Raw genomic sequence first — 14,332 nt, 5'->3', positions numbered from 1 at the left:
TCTTTATGCCTTTTAACGTCTCATAATCCTTACTTATGTCCAATAATCTTTTACATTTTAATCCTTTAATTTGTCATATTTAAAAACGTTTTTGTGCTGCTAAGTAAATGCACGTTGTCGTCTCGTTTATATGGCGCATATTACTAGCGCGCTTTTTAAATAACAAAAACAATATTGTGCTTTTGACTTTAGACCAGGTTTTAGTTGGTCAATGGTGTAGTCTATTTTAGTAGACTTAAAATAACAACACACCAACAATGTGCCTGAACCCACCTGGTTTTCAGACCAGAATGCCAATGGGTGCAAAATTGTGTGCAAATGCATTTGCTATTTAAACAACGTGGCGCTAAATGTGAAAATGATAATTGCGCCGGGTTGAAACTAGCAAAAAACACCGGGTATATGATAGGGCCCAATGAATATATTGACGATTGTCTAGCAAAATTCACTAAATGTATAGTCTAGCTTGTTTGACTCTGTGGACCCTGTACCGGGTCCAGAATTATCTTATTTTGACTTAATATAAAATATTCCTTTAATTTTTAATGGTCTGTCATGGACCCAGTACCACATATGAGATACTGTTTGAAAGCTTAGAGTCTCTACTTTCTGCAGATATGCATCACTTTGAGATATGTTTTACTGTAAGAAAGTTATTTACACTTAATTTACACTATCACCCCCCCGACAATTTATTATATGATTTAACTCTTTCACCGCCAGCATTTTTAAAAAAAGTTGCCAGCCAGCGCCAGCGTTTTTCATGATTTTCACCAAAGTTTACACTGCATGAAAAGAGCTGTATACGGACAAATACGGGATGGGAAATCTCTGCTAAACTTTAGGTTTGCCAGATTTTCGAGGCAGAGTGCTTGGAAAGGTAATACACCATAGTAAACTCGTTAAACATCCAGAAACCTTACGTTTGTGGATGTATGTAGGAACTGGTGGAAGTTTCCAGGAATCCTTACAGCTGGTTGTGAGGAGGGGTGGGTGTGAGGTGTGAAGGGCTTTTTATATGTTAATGACCCACAGGTAGAGGTGTCTTCTTTGTTTTCAGAGCTGAGTGGGGTGGGGGGTTAACCATGTCTCTTTAAGACAGCACATACAGTATTGTGGTACATAAAAACTGTGTTTTCTAAATACGTTTACCATTAATATAATTTAATTAGTCTATTTAAGAAACTAAGCATAATTCAAAATAACTAAAATTCAATGAACACAATTACCATTTTAATGTGTGAAAATTATGTCTCTGACTCAAGAGAAATGCAACAAATGTTATTTCAGAATATATATTTACAACACTTTGAAAACATGTCTCCAACTGCCCTAGGTCAGAATATTGTGCACGTATCTCTCAATGCTGCATACATCGTTTAAAAGAAGCCGTTCAAATGACATCATGTAACACATTTTTGCTAGCTAGGATGTTGATAAATTGGAAACAAAAATATCAATAGACAGGTCCATAATCTAAAAGACAGTCTTTCACATATGAATGCAAAACATGTTGGGTGATACAGACTGACAAACTCGGGTAAACATATCTGCAGATACCTGTCAGCTACTGTACTTTTAATCCAGAGGTGCCCAAAGTTGGCCCACAATAGACCTTTAATTTGGTCCATCATGCCACGTGAGATAAGGAAAAAGAAAACAAAAGTCATTGACGCAGATGTTCGTATTTTTTATTAAACATTTTCTAAAATGTATCATTTTTTGTTGTATTTTTACATTACAAAATGTAAATTAAAATTAAATGCAAGGGATTAAAGTAAATTTTTTTATGTTTCATGCATTCTTGAAGGTGTATAAAATCCATCACGGAAATTAATGGACTCGGGTACTATAGGCTAAAAATGAAGAGGTTGCGGCAGTGGCACACAGAGAAAAGGATATTTAAAATGATTGGCAAAACGATTTCTTTTTTCTACAAAAAGCCTTGGAAAATAAAACTGCATAAGTTATGCATAAACCGAGTAATGTTTGCTTATTTATTTTTAAAATTATAAATTAGGGGTTATCAGGGCAACTTTAATTTTAATATAACACAACAACATTTACTTTTGGCCCACGGCCCTCAGTCAGGTTTGGCCCTTGTAAGGAAAATGTTTGGGCACCAATCAATGTTCTAGTCTATCTGAGGAGGTAACTTTTAGCATATGATAATGCATTCTTGTACAAAGTTAGTCCACATATTATAATGTTTGTCTTCAATCAATCAATTTAATAAAAGAGATGTAGACTTTATAATATAATAAGGGTCAATATATCACAGTGAAAAAAGACATACATGCATTTTTACTTTAACATGAACTTATGCTGAGTTAAGGCATGTACTAATCATAAACTATTGAAGAGTCATCATTAACTACAACATGACATGTTTTTCATTGTTAGTTAATGCAATCATTTACAATAAATTAATTAGGCTACATGTCTTAACTCAGTATTAGTTTATATTTACTTATATTTAAGTAAAAATTCATTTAGGTATACGTTAAATGTTTCCAATGATTAGTATGGCAGTTAATCCACTAAACCCAGACATAATTCCTGAGGCATGTTTATACAGAGTTTTGTATTTCATCAAGAAAGTGCTGATTCACAAAGATTTTATATTTAAGAAAATCTGAGCATCATTCAAAATAACTGTTAACATGTTTTTCAACTAAACATGCTTTATCAACGTAATAAACTTTATAAAAACATTTATTTTTATTTTTTTATTAATTATCAAGTATAAAGAACAATGCATAGTGTGAAAATGCGGATCATAAAAAAGTATATAAAGTGCGAGCAGAGGATCAAGAAGAAACAACGCCAAAGGACTTCATTTCCCAGGATGCACCTGCACCCACTCATCTGCCTTCAGGTGCGACCGTTTTACCTATGGGCTTGACGGGAAGATTCAAAATCGCGAACCGTTACTGCATGGAGTCGGTCTCTTTGTTTGCTCATCGACATTACGGTAAGTTTGATTTAATTCATTTGCCTGCATCACGCTGATCGGTTGCCTATTTGTTCATATTATGTTATTTACTATGATTCGTTTTTGTCTTTATACTAGAACTGTTTGAATTTAAAGCACAAACAGTAAAACTTTAAGGGTATACGTGGTACACAGCGGTAAACATGAGGTTAAAAATACGCGAAGTAACATTCAAACCGGGCTGTTAGAAGAATCAATTTTTTGTTTAAATTTTTAAAAACAAAACTTTAAAGAAGCCAAGATGAGACGTTCTTTGCTTAAAACAAACAAAGCAACAGTAACTTGTGTGTTGGAAATGTTAGCAGCTAGCAAGTGTCTCTCTGCTATTTTAAATGATGCACATGATCTTTTGTTGTTAAAAGCTCATTGCTTTAGTTCTGGTAGATGCTGCTTATTTTTCAAGACTTTGAGAGAACCTAGATGCTAATTGTAACGAAGCTTGGAGTCATAATATATTTTAACGTTATATGTTTGCTGTTCTTCATCTTTTTAAATTTGAAGTCTATTCATGTTTGTGTTTACAGAGGTCATGTACACTGTGGTCAACTTTGTGGTTCAATTTTAAAAATCAAACAGGTTAAATAGTAAACAGATATGTTATGATGTATGTGATTTTTGATTTTTTAATTCTGTGTTTGCCAGAGAAATATAATGAAGTAACAGTGAAACCTAAAACATCAGACTAATCCAGACACTGAAGAAATTGATGTCACTGCAATCTGGCCAAAATGATGTAAGTTTAATAATGAAACTAGAAATGCAATTCCCAAGGAATTACCAGTGCATGAAAATGCAAAAAAGTTGATTGACAGAAATGTAAAAGAAACTTAGTCTAGTAGTTTACCTGGCTGTTTACATGTTTTAGTGTGAAGCTAGCATGATTTAAAAAAGTTATCATGATGAAATATGAAGCTAGCATGAGTTAACATGATTTACCATGAAGTTAACATGATTTATCATGAAGCTAGCATGATTTATCATGAAGCTAACATGATTTAACATGAAGCTAACATGATTTAACATGAAGCTAACATGACGTTAATATGATTTAGCATGATTTAGCATGAAGCTAGCATGATTTAGCATGAAGCTAGCATGAAGCTAGCATGATTTAACATGATGTTAGCACGATTTAGCATTAAACTAACATGAAGCTAGTAAGATTTAGCATGAAGTTAACATGATGCTAGCATGGTTAGCATTAAGCTAGCATGATGCTAACATGATTAGCATGAAGCTAGCATGATGCTAACATGATTAGCATGAGGCTAGCATGATGCTACCATGATTAGCATGAAGCTATCATGATGTTAGCATGATTAGCATTAAGCTAGCATGAAGCTAGCATGATTAGCATGAAGCTAGCATGATGTTAGCATGATTAGCATGAAGCTAGCATGATGCTAGCATGATTAGCATGAAGCTAGCATGATGCTAGCATGATTAGCATGATTAGCATGATGGTAGCATGATTATCATGAAGCTAGCATGATGCTAGCATGATTAGCATGAAGCTAGCATGAAGTTAGCATGATTAACATGAAGTTAGCATGAAGCTAGCATGATTAGCATGAAGCTAACATGATTAGCATGAAGCTAGCATGATGCTAGCATAATTAGCATGAAGCTAGCATGATGCTAGCATGATTAGCATGAAGCTAGCATGAAGCTAGCATGATTAGCATGAAGTTAGCATGATTAGCATGAAGCTAGCATGATGCTAGCATGATTAGCATGAAGCTAGCATGATGCTAGCATGATTACCATGAAGCTAGCATGATGCTAGCATGATTAGCATTAAGCTAGCATGATGTTAGCATGATTAGCATGAAGCTAGCATGATTAGCATGAAGCTAGCATGATGCTAGCATGATCAGCACGAGGCTAACATGATGCTAGCATGATTAGCACGAAGCTAGCATGATGCTAGCATGATTAGCATGATGCTAGCATGATTAGCACGAAGTTAGCATGAAGCTAGCATGAAGCTAACATGATGCTAGCATGATTAGCATGAAGCTAGCATGATGCTAGCATAATTAGCACGAAGCTAGCATGAAGCTAGCATGATTAGCACGAAGCTAGCATGATGCTAGCATGATTAACACGAAGGTAGCATGAAGCTAGCATGATTAGCACGAAGCTAGCATGATTAGCATGAAGCTAGCATGATGCTAGCATGATTAGCACAAAGCTAGCATGAAGTTAGCATGATTAACATGAAGTTAGCATGAAGCTAGCATGATTAGCATGAAGCTAACATGATTAGCATAAAGCTAGCATGATGCTAGCATAATTAGCATGAAGCTAGCATGATGCTAGCATGATTAGCATGAAGCTAGCATGAAGCTAGCATGATTAGCATGAAGTTAGCATGATTAGCATGAAGCTAGCATGATGCTAGCATGATTAGCATGAAGCTAGCATGATGCTAGCATGATTAGCATGAAGCTAGCATGATGCTAGCATGATTAGCATTAAGCTAGCATGATGTTAGCATGATTAGCATGAAGCTAGCATGATTAGCATGAAGCTAGCATGATGCTAGCATGATCAGCACGAGGCTAACATGATGCTAGCATGATTAGCACGAAGCTAGCATGATGCTAGCATGATTAGCATGATGCTAGCATGATTAGCACGAAGTTAGCATGAAGCTAGCATGAAGCTAACATGATGCTAGCATGATTAGCATGAAGCTAGCATGATGCTAGCATAATTAGCACGAAGCTAGCATGAAGCTAGCATGATTAGCACGAAGCTAGCATGATGCTAGCATGATTAACACGAAGGTAGCATGAAGCTAGCATGATTAGCACGAAGCTAGCATGATTAGCATGAAGCTAGCATGATGCTAGCATGATTAGCACAAAGCTAGCATAAAGCTAGCATGATTAGCACGAAGCTAGCATGAAGCTAGCATGATTAGCACGAAGCTAGCATGATGCTAGCATGATTAGCACCAAGCTAGCATGATGTTAGCATGATTAGCACGAAGCTAGCATGATGCTAGCATGATAAGCACGAAGCTAGCATGATGCTAGCATGATAAGCACGAAGCTAGCATGATGCTAGCATGATAAGCACGAAGCTAGCATGATGTTAGCATGATTAGCACGAAGCTAGCATGATGTTAGCATGATTAGCACGAAGCTAGCATGATGATAGCATGATTAGCACAAAGCTAGCATGATGCTAGCATGATTAGCATGAAGCTAGTATGATTAACATGATGTTAGCATGATTAGCATGAAGTTAGCATGATGTTAGCATGATTAGCATGAAGCTAGCATGATGTTAGCATGAAGCTAGCATGATGTTAGTATGATTAGCATGAAGCTAGCATAATTTGCATGAAGCTAGCATGATGTTAGCATGATTACCATGAAGTTAGCATGAATTTAGCATGAAATTAACATGATGCTAGCATGATTAAGATGATGCTAGCATGATTAGCATGAAGCTAGCATGATTTAGCGTGAAGCTAACAAGATTTAACATGAAGTTAGCATGATTTAGCATCAAGTTAGCAAGATTTATTATGAAATTAGCATAAAGCTAGCATGAAACTAGCATGAAGCTAGTATGACTTAGCATGAAGCTAGCATGAAGCTAATATGACCCAAAGACCCAACCCCCATGTCTCTATGATGTCCGGATCCAGAGATATAAGGCTTTGTTTATTATGTTGCTAGGCTGCTCATATTTGGTTGCTAGGGGCGTGGCTTAATACCTCAATAAGGATGGTCAGAGACTGATTGGATGCCTGAGTAAAATGAGCCCACCCCCATGTCTCTGTGACACTGTGCTGCAAAGATATCCATCTGGGCATTTTATAATGGCAGTCTATGGGAAATGTTGCTAGGGTGCCCAAAATGGTTGCTAGGGGCGTGGCTTAATAGCTCAATAAGGATCCTAAGGGACTGATTGGATGCCTGAGTAAAATGAGCCCACCCCCATGTCTCTACGACACTGCGCTGCAAAGATATCCCATCTGGGACGTTTTTATTTCCTTATATGGGCATGATTCCTGCCCCATTATAAGTCTATGGGGAAATTTGGGGGCCTCTTACACCCCAGGGGTACAACTTACACCCCATTGTGAGGTATGTTCTTACAGAGCCTGCCAGCCTCTTCAAATGTGGCAAGTCACAAGTTTCTGTGAAATTCTAGGTCTGAGCTACGACTCGTCAAAGTTTGTCTCCATGTTAAGTCAATGGGATTTTTCGGCTGCTTTTTCGCCCCTGGGGCGAAGACCGTACCCCCGATCGCTTATAAAAGTCATAGCACACTATTCCCGAATAGTCCGCACGTTTGAGAGTTTGAATGAAGTTTCTAAGTTAAGCGGTTCGAGCCGTATTAATTGCGGAAATTTGGTTGGAAGAATAATAATAATAACTAGATAGGTACATTTCCTGAAGAAAATGTGAAGTGGTGCTTGCCGTGGCAAATTTTGGGGGACAATATATGATTATACTCCAAGCCAAAAGTAAAACAATTCAACCCACATGTCTCTACGATATTCTGATGCGAAGATATAAGGCTTTGTTTATTCGGTTGCTAGGGTACTGTATTTGGTTGCTAGGGAGAAAATTGGCATCCACTAGTGGTTACACTCCGAGTCACGAGTCAAACGGTCAAACCCCCGTGTCTCTACGATGTTCTGATGCGGAGATATAAGGCTTTGTTTACTCTGTTGCTAGGGTACTGTATTTGGTTGCTAGGGAAAAAATTGGCATCCACTAGTGATTACACTCCGAGATACGAGTCAAACGGTCCAACCCCCGTGTCTCTGCGATGTTCTGATGTGGAGATAAAAGGCTTTGTTTACTCTGTTGCTAGGGTAATGTATTTGGTTGCTAGGGAGAAAATTGGCATCCACTAGTGATTACACTCCGAGTCACGAGTCAAACGGTCCAAACCCCGTGTCTCTACGATGTTCTGATGCGGAGATATAAGGGTTTGTTTACTCTGTTGCTAGGGTACTGTATTTGGTTGCTAGGGAAAAAAATGGCATCCACTAGTGATTACCCTCCGAGTCATGAGTCAAACGGTCCAACCCCCGTGTCTCGACAATGTTCTGATGCGGAGATATAATGCTTTGTTTACTCTGTTGCTAGGGTACTGTATTTGGTTGCTAAGGAAAAAAATGGCATCCACTAGTGATTACCCTCCGAGTCACGAGTCAAACGATCCAACCCCCGTGTCTCTACGATGTTCTGATGCGGAGATATAAGGCTTTGTTTACTCTGTTGCTAGGGTACTGTATTTGGTTGCTAGGGGAAAAAATGGCATCCACTAGTAATTACCCTCCGAGTCACGAGTCAAACGGTCCAAACCCCGTGTCTTTACGATGTTCTGATGCGGAGATATAAGGCTTTGTTTACTCTGTTGCTAGGGTACTGTATTTGGTTGCTAAGGAAAAAAATGGCATCCACTAGTGATTACCCTCCGAGTCATGAGTCAAACGGTCCAACCCCCATGTCTCTACGATGTTCTGATGCGGAGATATAAGGCTTTGTTTACTCTGTTGCTAGGGTACTGTATTTGGTTGCTAGGGGCGTGGCTTGGGAGTGGCCAATGATGAGCCCAGTGTTTACACTCCGAGTCACAAGTAAAACGGTCCAACCCCCGTGTCTCTACGATGTTCTGATGCGGAGATATAAGGCTTTGTTTACTCTGTTGCTAGGGTACTGTATTTGGTTGCTAGGGGCGTGGCTTGGGAGTGGCCAATGATGTGCCCAGTGATTACACTCCGAGTCACAAGTAAAACGGTCCAACCCCCGTGTCTCTACGATGTTCTGATGCGGAGATATAAGGCTTTGTTTACTCTGTTGCTAGGGTACTGTATTTGGTTGCTAGGGGCGTGGCTTGGGAGTGGCCAATGATGTGCCCAGTGATTACACTCCGAGTCACAAGTAAAACGGTCCAAACCCCGTGTCTCTACGATGTTCTGATGCGGAGATATAAGGCTTTGTTTATTCGGTTGCTAGGGTGCTCAAATTTGGTTGCTAGGGGCGTGGCTTGGGAGTGGCCAATGATGTGCCCAATTGTTACACCCCTAGTCACAAGTAAAACGGTCCAACCCCCGTGTCTCTACGATGTTCTGATGCCGAGATATAACTGTTTGTATTTTATGTTGCTAGGGTGCTCAAAAGTGGTTGCTAGGGGCGTGGCTTAGTAAGTCTGTAAGGATCCTGAGAGACTGATTGGATGCCTGAGTAAAATGAGCCCACCCCCATGTCTCTATGACACTGTGGTGCAAAGATATCCATCCGGGCATTTTATAATGGCAGTCTATGGTATAGGTTGCTAGGGTGCCCAAAATGGTTGCTATGGTAACCTTACACCCCATTGTGGGGGACGTCCTGACAGAGTCTAGCACCCTCTTCAAATTTAGTAACCCACATGTTTCTATGAAATCCTGGCTCGGACCTATGACCCGTCAAATTTTTTGCAATGGTAAGTCTATGGGATTTTGCCCCATTGACTTTTCATTGGGGCACTTTTGGGCACCTCTTACACCCCAGGGGTACAACTTACACCCCATTGTGATCCATGTTCTTACAGAGCCTACCACCCTCTTCAAATGTTATAACCCACATGTTTCTACAAAATCCTCGAGCGGAGCTATGACTCGTCAAAGTTGGGCGCAATGTTAAGTCAATGGGATTTTTTGGGTGGTTTTTCGCCCCCCTTTCGGAAATCCTGCACCCGATCGCTTATAAAAGTCATAGCAGACTTCTCCTCAATAAGCCGGTCGATTTGAGCCCTAATTTATGGGTCTACGACAAAGCGTGCGGGACGAGTTACGCGCCGAAAAAGTGTCCAGAAAAAGAAGAATAATAATAATAACTAGATAGAAAAGTTTGAAGACAAACTTTATGTTGGCTTGACAAAGCCTAGCCTGAACGTTTAAAACAGATTGAGAGAAATTTAAAACAAGTTTAGTTTAGTATTATAACTTTCCGTAAACATGATACCAAAAGTTACCATGTTAGCATGTTTAGCACTAAGTTAGCATGATGTTAACATGAATTAGCATGAAGCTAGCATGATGTTAACATGAATTAGCATGAAGCTAGCATGATGCTAACATAAATTAGCATGACGCTAACATGAATTAGCATGAAGCTAACATGATGCTAACATGAATTAGCATGAAGCTAACATGAATTAGCATGAAGCTAACATGATGCTAACATGAATTAGCATGAAGCTAGCATGATGCTAACATGAATTAACATGAAGCTAGCATGATGCTAGCATGATTAGCTTGAAGCTAGCATGATGTTAGCATGAAGCTAGCATGATGCTAACATGAATTAGCATGAAGCTAGCATGATGCTAACATGAATTAGCATGAAGCTAGCATGATGCTAACATGAATTAGCATGAAGCTAGCATGATGCTAGCATGATTAGCATGAAGCTAGCATGATGCTAGCATGATTAGCAGGAAGCTAGCATGAATTAGCATGAAGCTAACATGAATTAGCATGAAGCTAGCACGATGCTAACATGAATTAGCATGAAGCTAGCACGATGCTAACATGAATTAGCATGAAGCTAGCACGATGCTAACATGAATTAGCATGAAGCTAGCACGAAGCTAACATAAATTAGCATGAAGCTAGCACGAAGCTAACATGAATTAGCATGAAGCTAGCACGATGCTAACAAGAATTAGCATGAAGCTAGCACGATGCTAACATGAATTAGCATGAAGCTAGCACGATGGTAACATGAATTAGCATGAAGCTAGCACGATGCTAACATGAATTAGCATGAAGCTAGCACGATGCTAACATGAATTAGCATGAAGCTAGCACGATGCTAACATGAATTAGCATGAAGCTAGCACGATGCTAACATGAATTAGCATGAAGCTAGCACGATGCTAACATGAATTAGCATGAAGCTAGCATGAAGCTAACATGAATTAGCATGAAGCTAGCACTATGCTAACATAAATTAGCATGAAGCTAGCATGAAGCTAACATGAATTAGCATGAAGTTAGCATGATGCTAACATGAATTAGTATGAAGCTAGCATGATGCTAACATGATTAGCATGAAGTTAGCAAGATTTATTATGATATTAGCATAAAGCTAGCACGAAACTAGCATGAAGCTAGTATGACTTAGCATGGAGCTAGCATAAGGCTAACATGACCAAAAGACCCAACCCCCATGTCTCTATGATGTTCGGATCCAGAGATATAAGGCTTTGTTTATTATGTTGCTAGGGTGCTCATATTTGGTTGCTAGGGGCGTGGCTTAATACCTCAATAAGAATCCTCCGAGACTGATTGGATGCCTGAGTAAAATGAGCCCACCCCTATGTCTCTGTGACACTGTGCTGCAAAGATATCCATCTGGGCATTTTATAATGGCAGTCTATGGGATATGTTGCTAGGGTGCCCAAAAATGGTTGCTAGGGGCGTGGCTTAATAGCTATGGGGCGATCCTGAGAGACTGATTGGATGCCTGACTAAATTGAGCCCACCCCCATGTCTCTACGACACTCTAAAGTGAAGATATTCCATCTGGGACGCTTTTATTCCCTTATATGGACATGTTCCCTGCCCCATTATAAGTCAATGGGGAAATTTGGGTGCCCCTTACACCCCAGGGGTGAAACTTACACCCCAATGTGAGGCATGTTCTTACAGAGCCTGCCAGCCTCTTCAAATGTGGTAACCCAGAAGTTTCTACAAATTTCTCGCTCGCAGCTATGACCCGTCAAAGTTTGTCGCAATGTTAAGTCAATGGAAAATTTGGGGTGTTTGAGCGCCCCGTTTAGGAATTCGGTAGGTCCCATCAGTTAGAAAAGTCATAGCACGCTAAGTCAGACCAGTCTGAAGACTTTTGGAAAGTTTGGTGAATGTAGCTTGAAAGCTCTAGGAGGAGTTACAGTCAAAAATTTTGGGGATCAGAAGAATAATAATAATAATAATAATAATAATAATAAGCTTAGATCGAAGAACAGTATGTTGGCTTTGTCAAGCCAACATAATAATAAGTATGCAAGATAGTAATAGTGATGCTTTGCATAAATGCAAGCACCACTAATAATAAAAAGCCCAGTAAGAACAGTACAGCGCATTTTCAATGCACTGTAATTATTAAATTAAAGAGGTTAAATGGTTAATAGATGTGTTATGATGTATGTGATTCTATTTTTTTATTCTGTGTTTGATAGACAACTATATTGAACTAGCCTACTGTAATGAAGCTGCAGAACAACACAGAGACTCTGAGGACATCAACACAGAAAATGAAGTAAGAAGATGTATATTATGAAGTTCTTTGATCATATATTGTTGTATCTTTGTACAGTTTAATGTAAACTTTCTAAAATGTACAACTTTAATTATATGTCATTTGATTTGTCGTGTGTATCTGTATATGTGTATTAGTATTATGCCAAATACTTATATGTACTTTTATATTTCCAAAGGGCTCCAAAGAGATGTCTGTCCAGATGAGGGTGCATCAACTTTACCTTTGCTGACAACAGTTAACTTAACTCAAACCATTTAAGGAAATCGGTTGCCTTAAACCATTAAGTTTTAAAAAACATACATTTGAGTACTGTGAACTTAAGTCTTGTGCAATTATGCACTTATATTTAGGTAGTGTGAACTTAAATATAAGTGCATAACTGCATGTGACTCAATTTTTTTAAGTTCACAGTACTCAAATCTATGTGTTTTAAAACTTGAATGGTTTTAAATGTGAGAAATTACAGTGTTACAGTGAGAAATGTTTGAATAATTCCAAGACAGAGCTCTGCTATTGAATCTACACTGCAAAAAATCACTTTCTAACTTAGGATTTTTATCTTGTTTTCAGTAGAAAAACTAAAAATTCTTAAATCAAGATGTATTTTTTTGATGAGCAAAATTACCTAAGAAAATATGTGTAGTTTTTAGACAAAAATATACAATTTAAGTAAATTTGTGCCTAAACAAGCAAAAATATCTTAACAATGGATTGAGAAAATTGTGCTTAAATTAAGTTTTTATGAAAAAAGAAAACGTAAGATTTTTTTCTCACACCATTGGCAGATATTTTTGCTTGTTTTAAGCACAAATTCACTTAATGTGTGTGTGTGTTTATTTATTTTGTCTAAAACTAGACTTATTTTCTTAGGTCATTTTGTTCATCAAGAAAAAGCATTTTAATTTAAATAATATTTCTACTAAAAACAAGAAAATAATACTATGTAAGAGAGTAATTTTTTTGCAGTGTAGGACTGATTTCTTAAAGCAAGATCAATATAGTTGTTGTTTATTTTATTTAGATATTTACTACATTACAGTGGCAGCTGGTGACTTGTTTTTTGTGAGCACTCGATGCGAAGTTTGTCACAACATGTATATAGCCCGTCATTTGTGTGGTTCCCAATTTCAAAATATGTGTTCTGCGTGTCGAGTGCGTGTATGTGCATCACGTGTTTTGACTAAACACGTGATGCACATGGTTTACATGAAGCAACAAACACATTTTAAAAACACAAGCAACACACATGACACTCCGAACACTTATTTTGAATTTGCAACCGCCACTGCTACATTACATTGTACTGCTTTGAATTTAGTTTTCATTGTTGCTTTTATTTTGTTTTATTTTACTCTAATATTGCTTTCTCTGTCTGTATATTTATAAGTTTAAATAGTATTGTTTATGTATGCAACTTCTAATATTTATGTGTAATATTATTTTGTGATTGTGACAATTGTGGATTGTTCAGTTTTTTTATTAAATAAACATTTCAAACTCAATTCAAGTTTTTATTTTTTTAAGGTTTTTGGGGGTGTATAGTAGGATATAGTGGGGGGGGATTGTAGTCCATCTGCATAGCAGGCAAATAACCAATCAAGTCACTAAACTATGAGGGCTTGGGTTGGGCTAAATACAAAGTGTAACCAATCAAATCATCTCAACTGGAAAGTTTCAAAGTTGTGTCCCAATAGTTGTCAGAGTTTTGGGAGGGAGTTTTAAAAGCAACCAATCAGTGTTGGGATTAAACACCAATGGGGACACTAGAATTGTGCAAAGGTGTGAAATCCCAGTACCTCTGTAGGTGTGAAAATGTCCCCTGACAAAATCTTCAATGGGATTATTTGCCATGGCAACAAATGGCTGCATGTACCACAGGAATATCCCCTCAGCAAGATACATCCGAATTGGTATCATTACGGGAGTTTCCTAACTTGGTGGAATTAGAAGTTTACCCTCAGTGGAACTAGTAGATACTTCCGAAAATCAGTGGTGTTTACAGGAGTTTCCTAGTACGGATACACCTCTTTTCATGCAGTGTTAATGCCTT

At 38.1% G+C, this 14,332-nt stretch overlaps 1 protein-coding gene and 1 long non-coding RNA gene across 3 annotated transcripts in view; both read left to right on the top strand.

Annotated features, from left to right (window-relative positions):
* Positions 1–14,332, top strand: part of dennd1b (DENN/MADD domain containing 1B) — a 151,702-nt gene that overhangs the window by 18,685 nt on the left and 118,685 nt on the right. The window lies entirely within an intron of this gene.
* Positions 2,905–13,777, top strand: LOC135741217 (uncharacterized). Its single transcript, XR_010529378.2, has 4 exons — positions 2,905–2,974; positions 3,638–3,728; positions 12,200–12,279; positions 12,458–13,777. It is a non-coding gene; the product is annotated as an uncharacterized lncRNA (long non-coding RNA).

The sequence above is a fragment of the Paramisgurnus dabryanus genome, chromosome 24, assembly GCF_030506205.2.
Source record: "Paramisgurnus dabryanus chromosome 24, PD_genome_1.1, whole genome shotgun sequence".
Taxonomy (NCBI): Eukaryota; Metazoa; Chordata; class Actinopteri; order Cypriniformes; family Cobitidae; genus Paramisgurnus; species Paramisgurnus dabryanus.
Note: the sequence above shows the minus strand (reverse complement) of the source record. Positions and strands in the feature narration are given on the sequence as shown.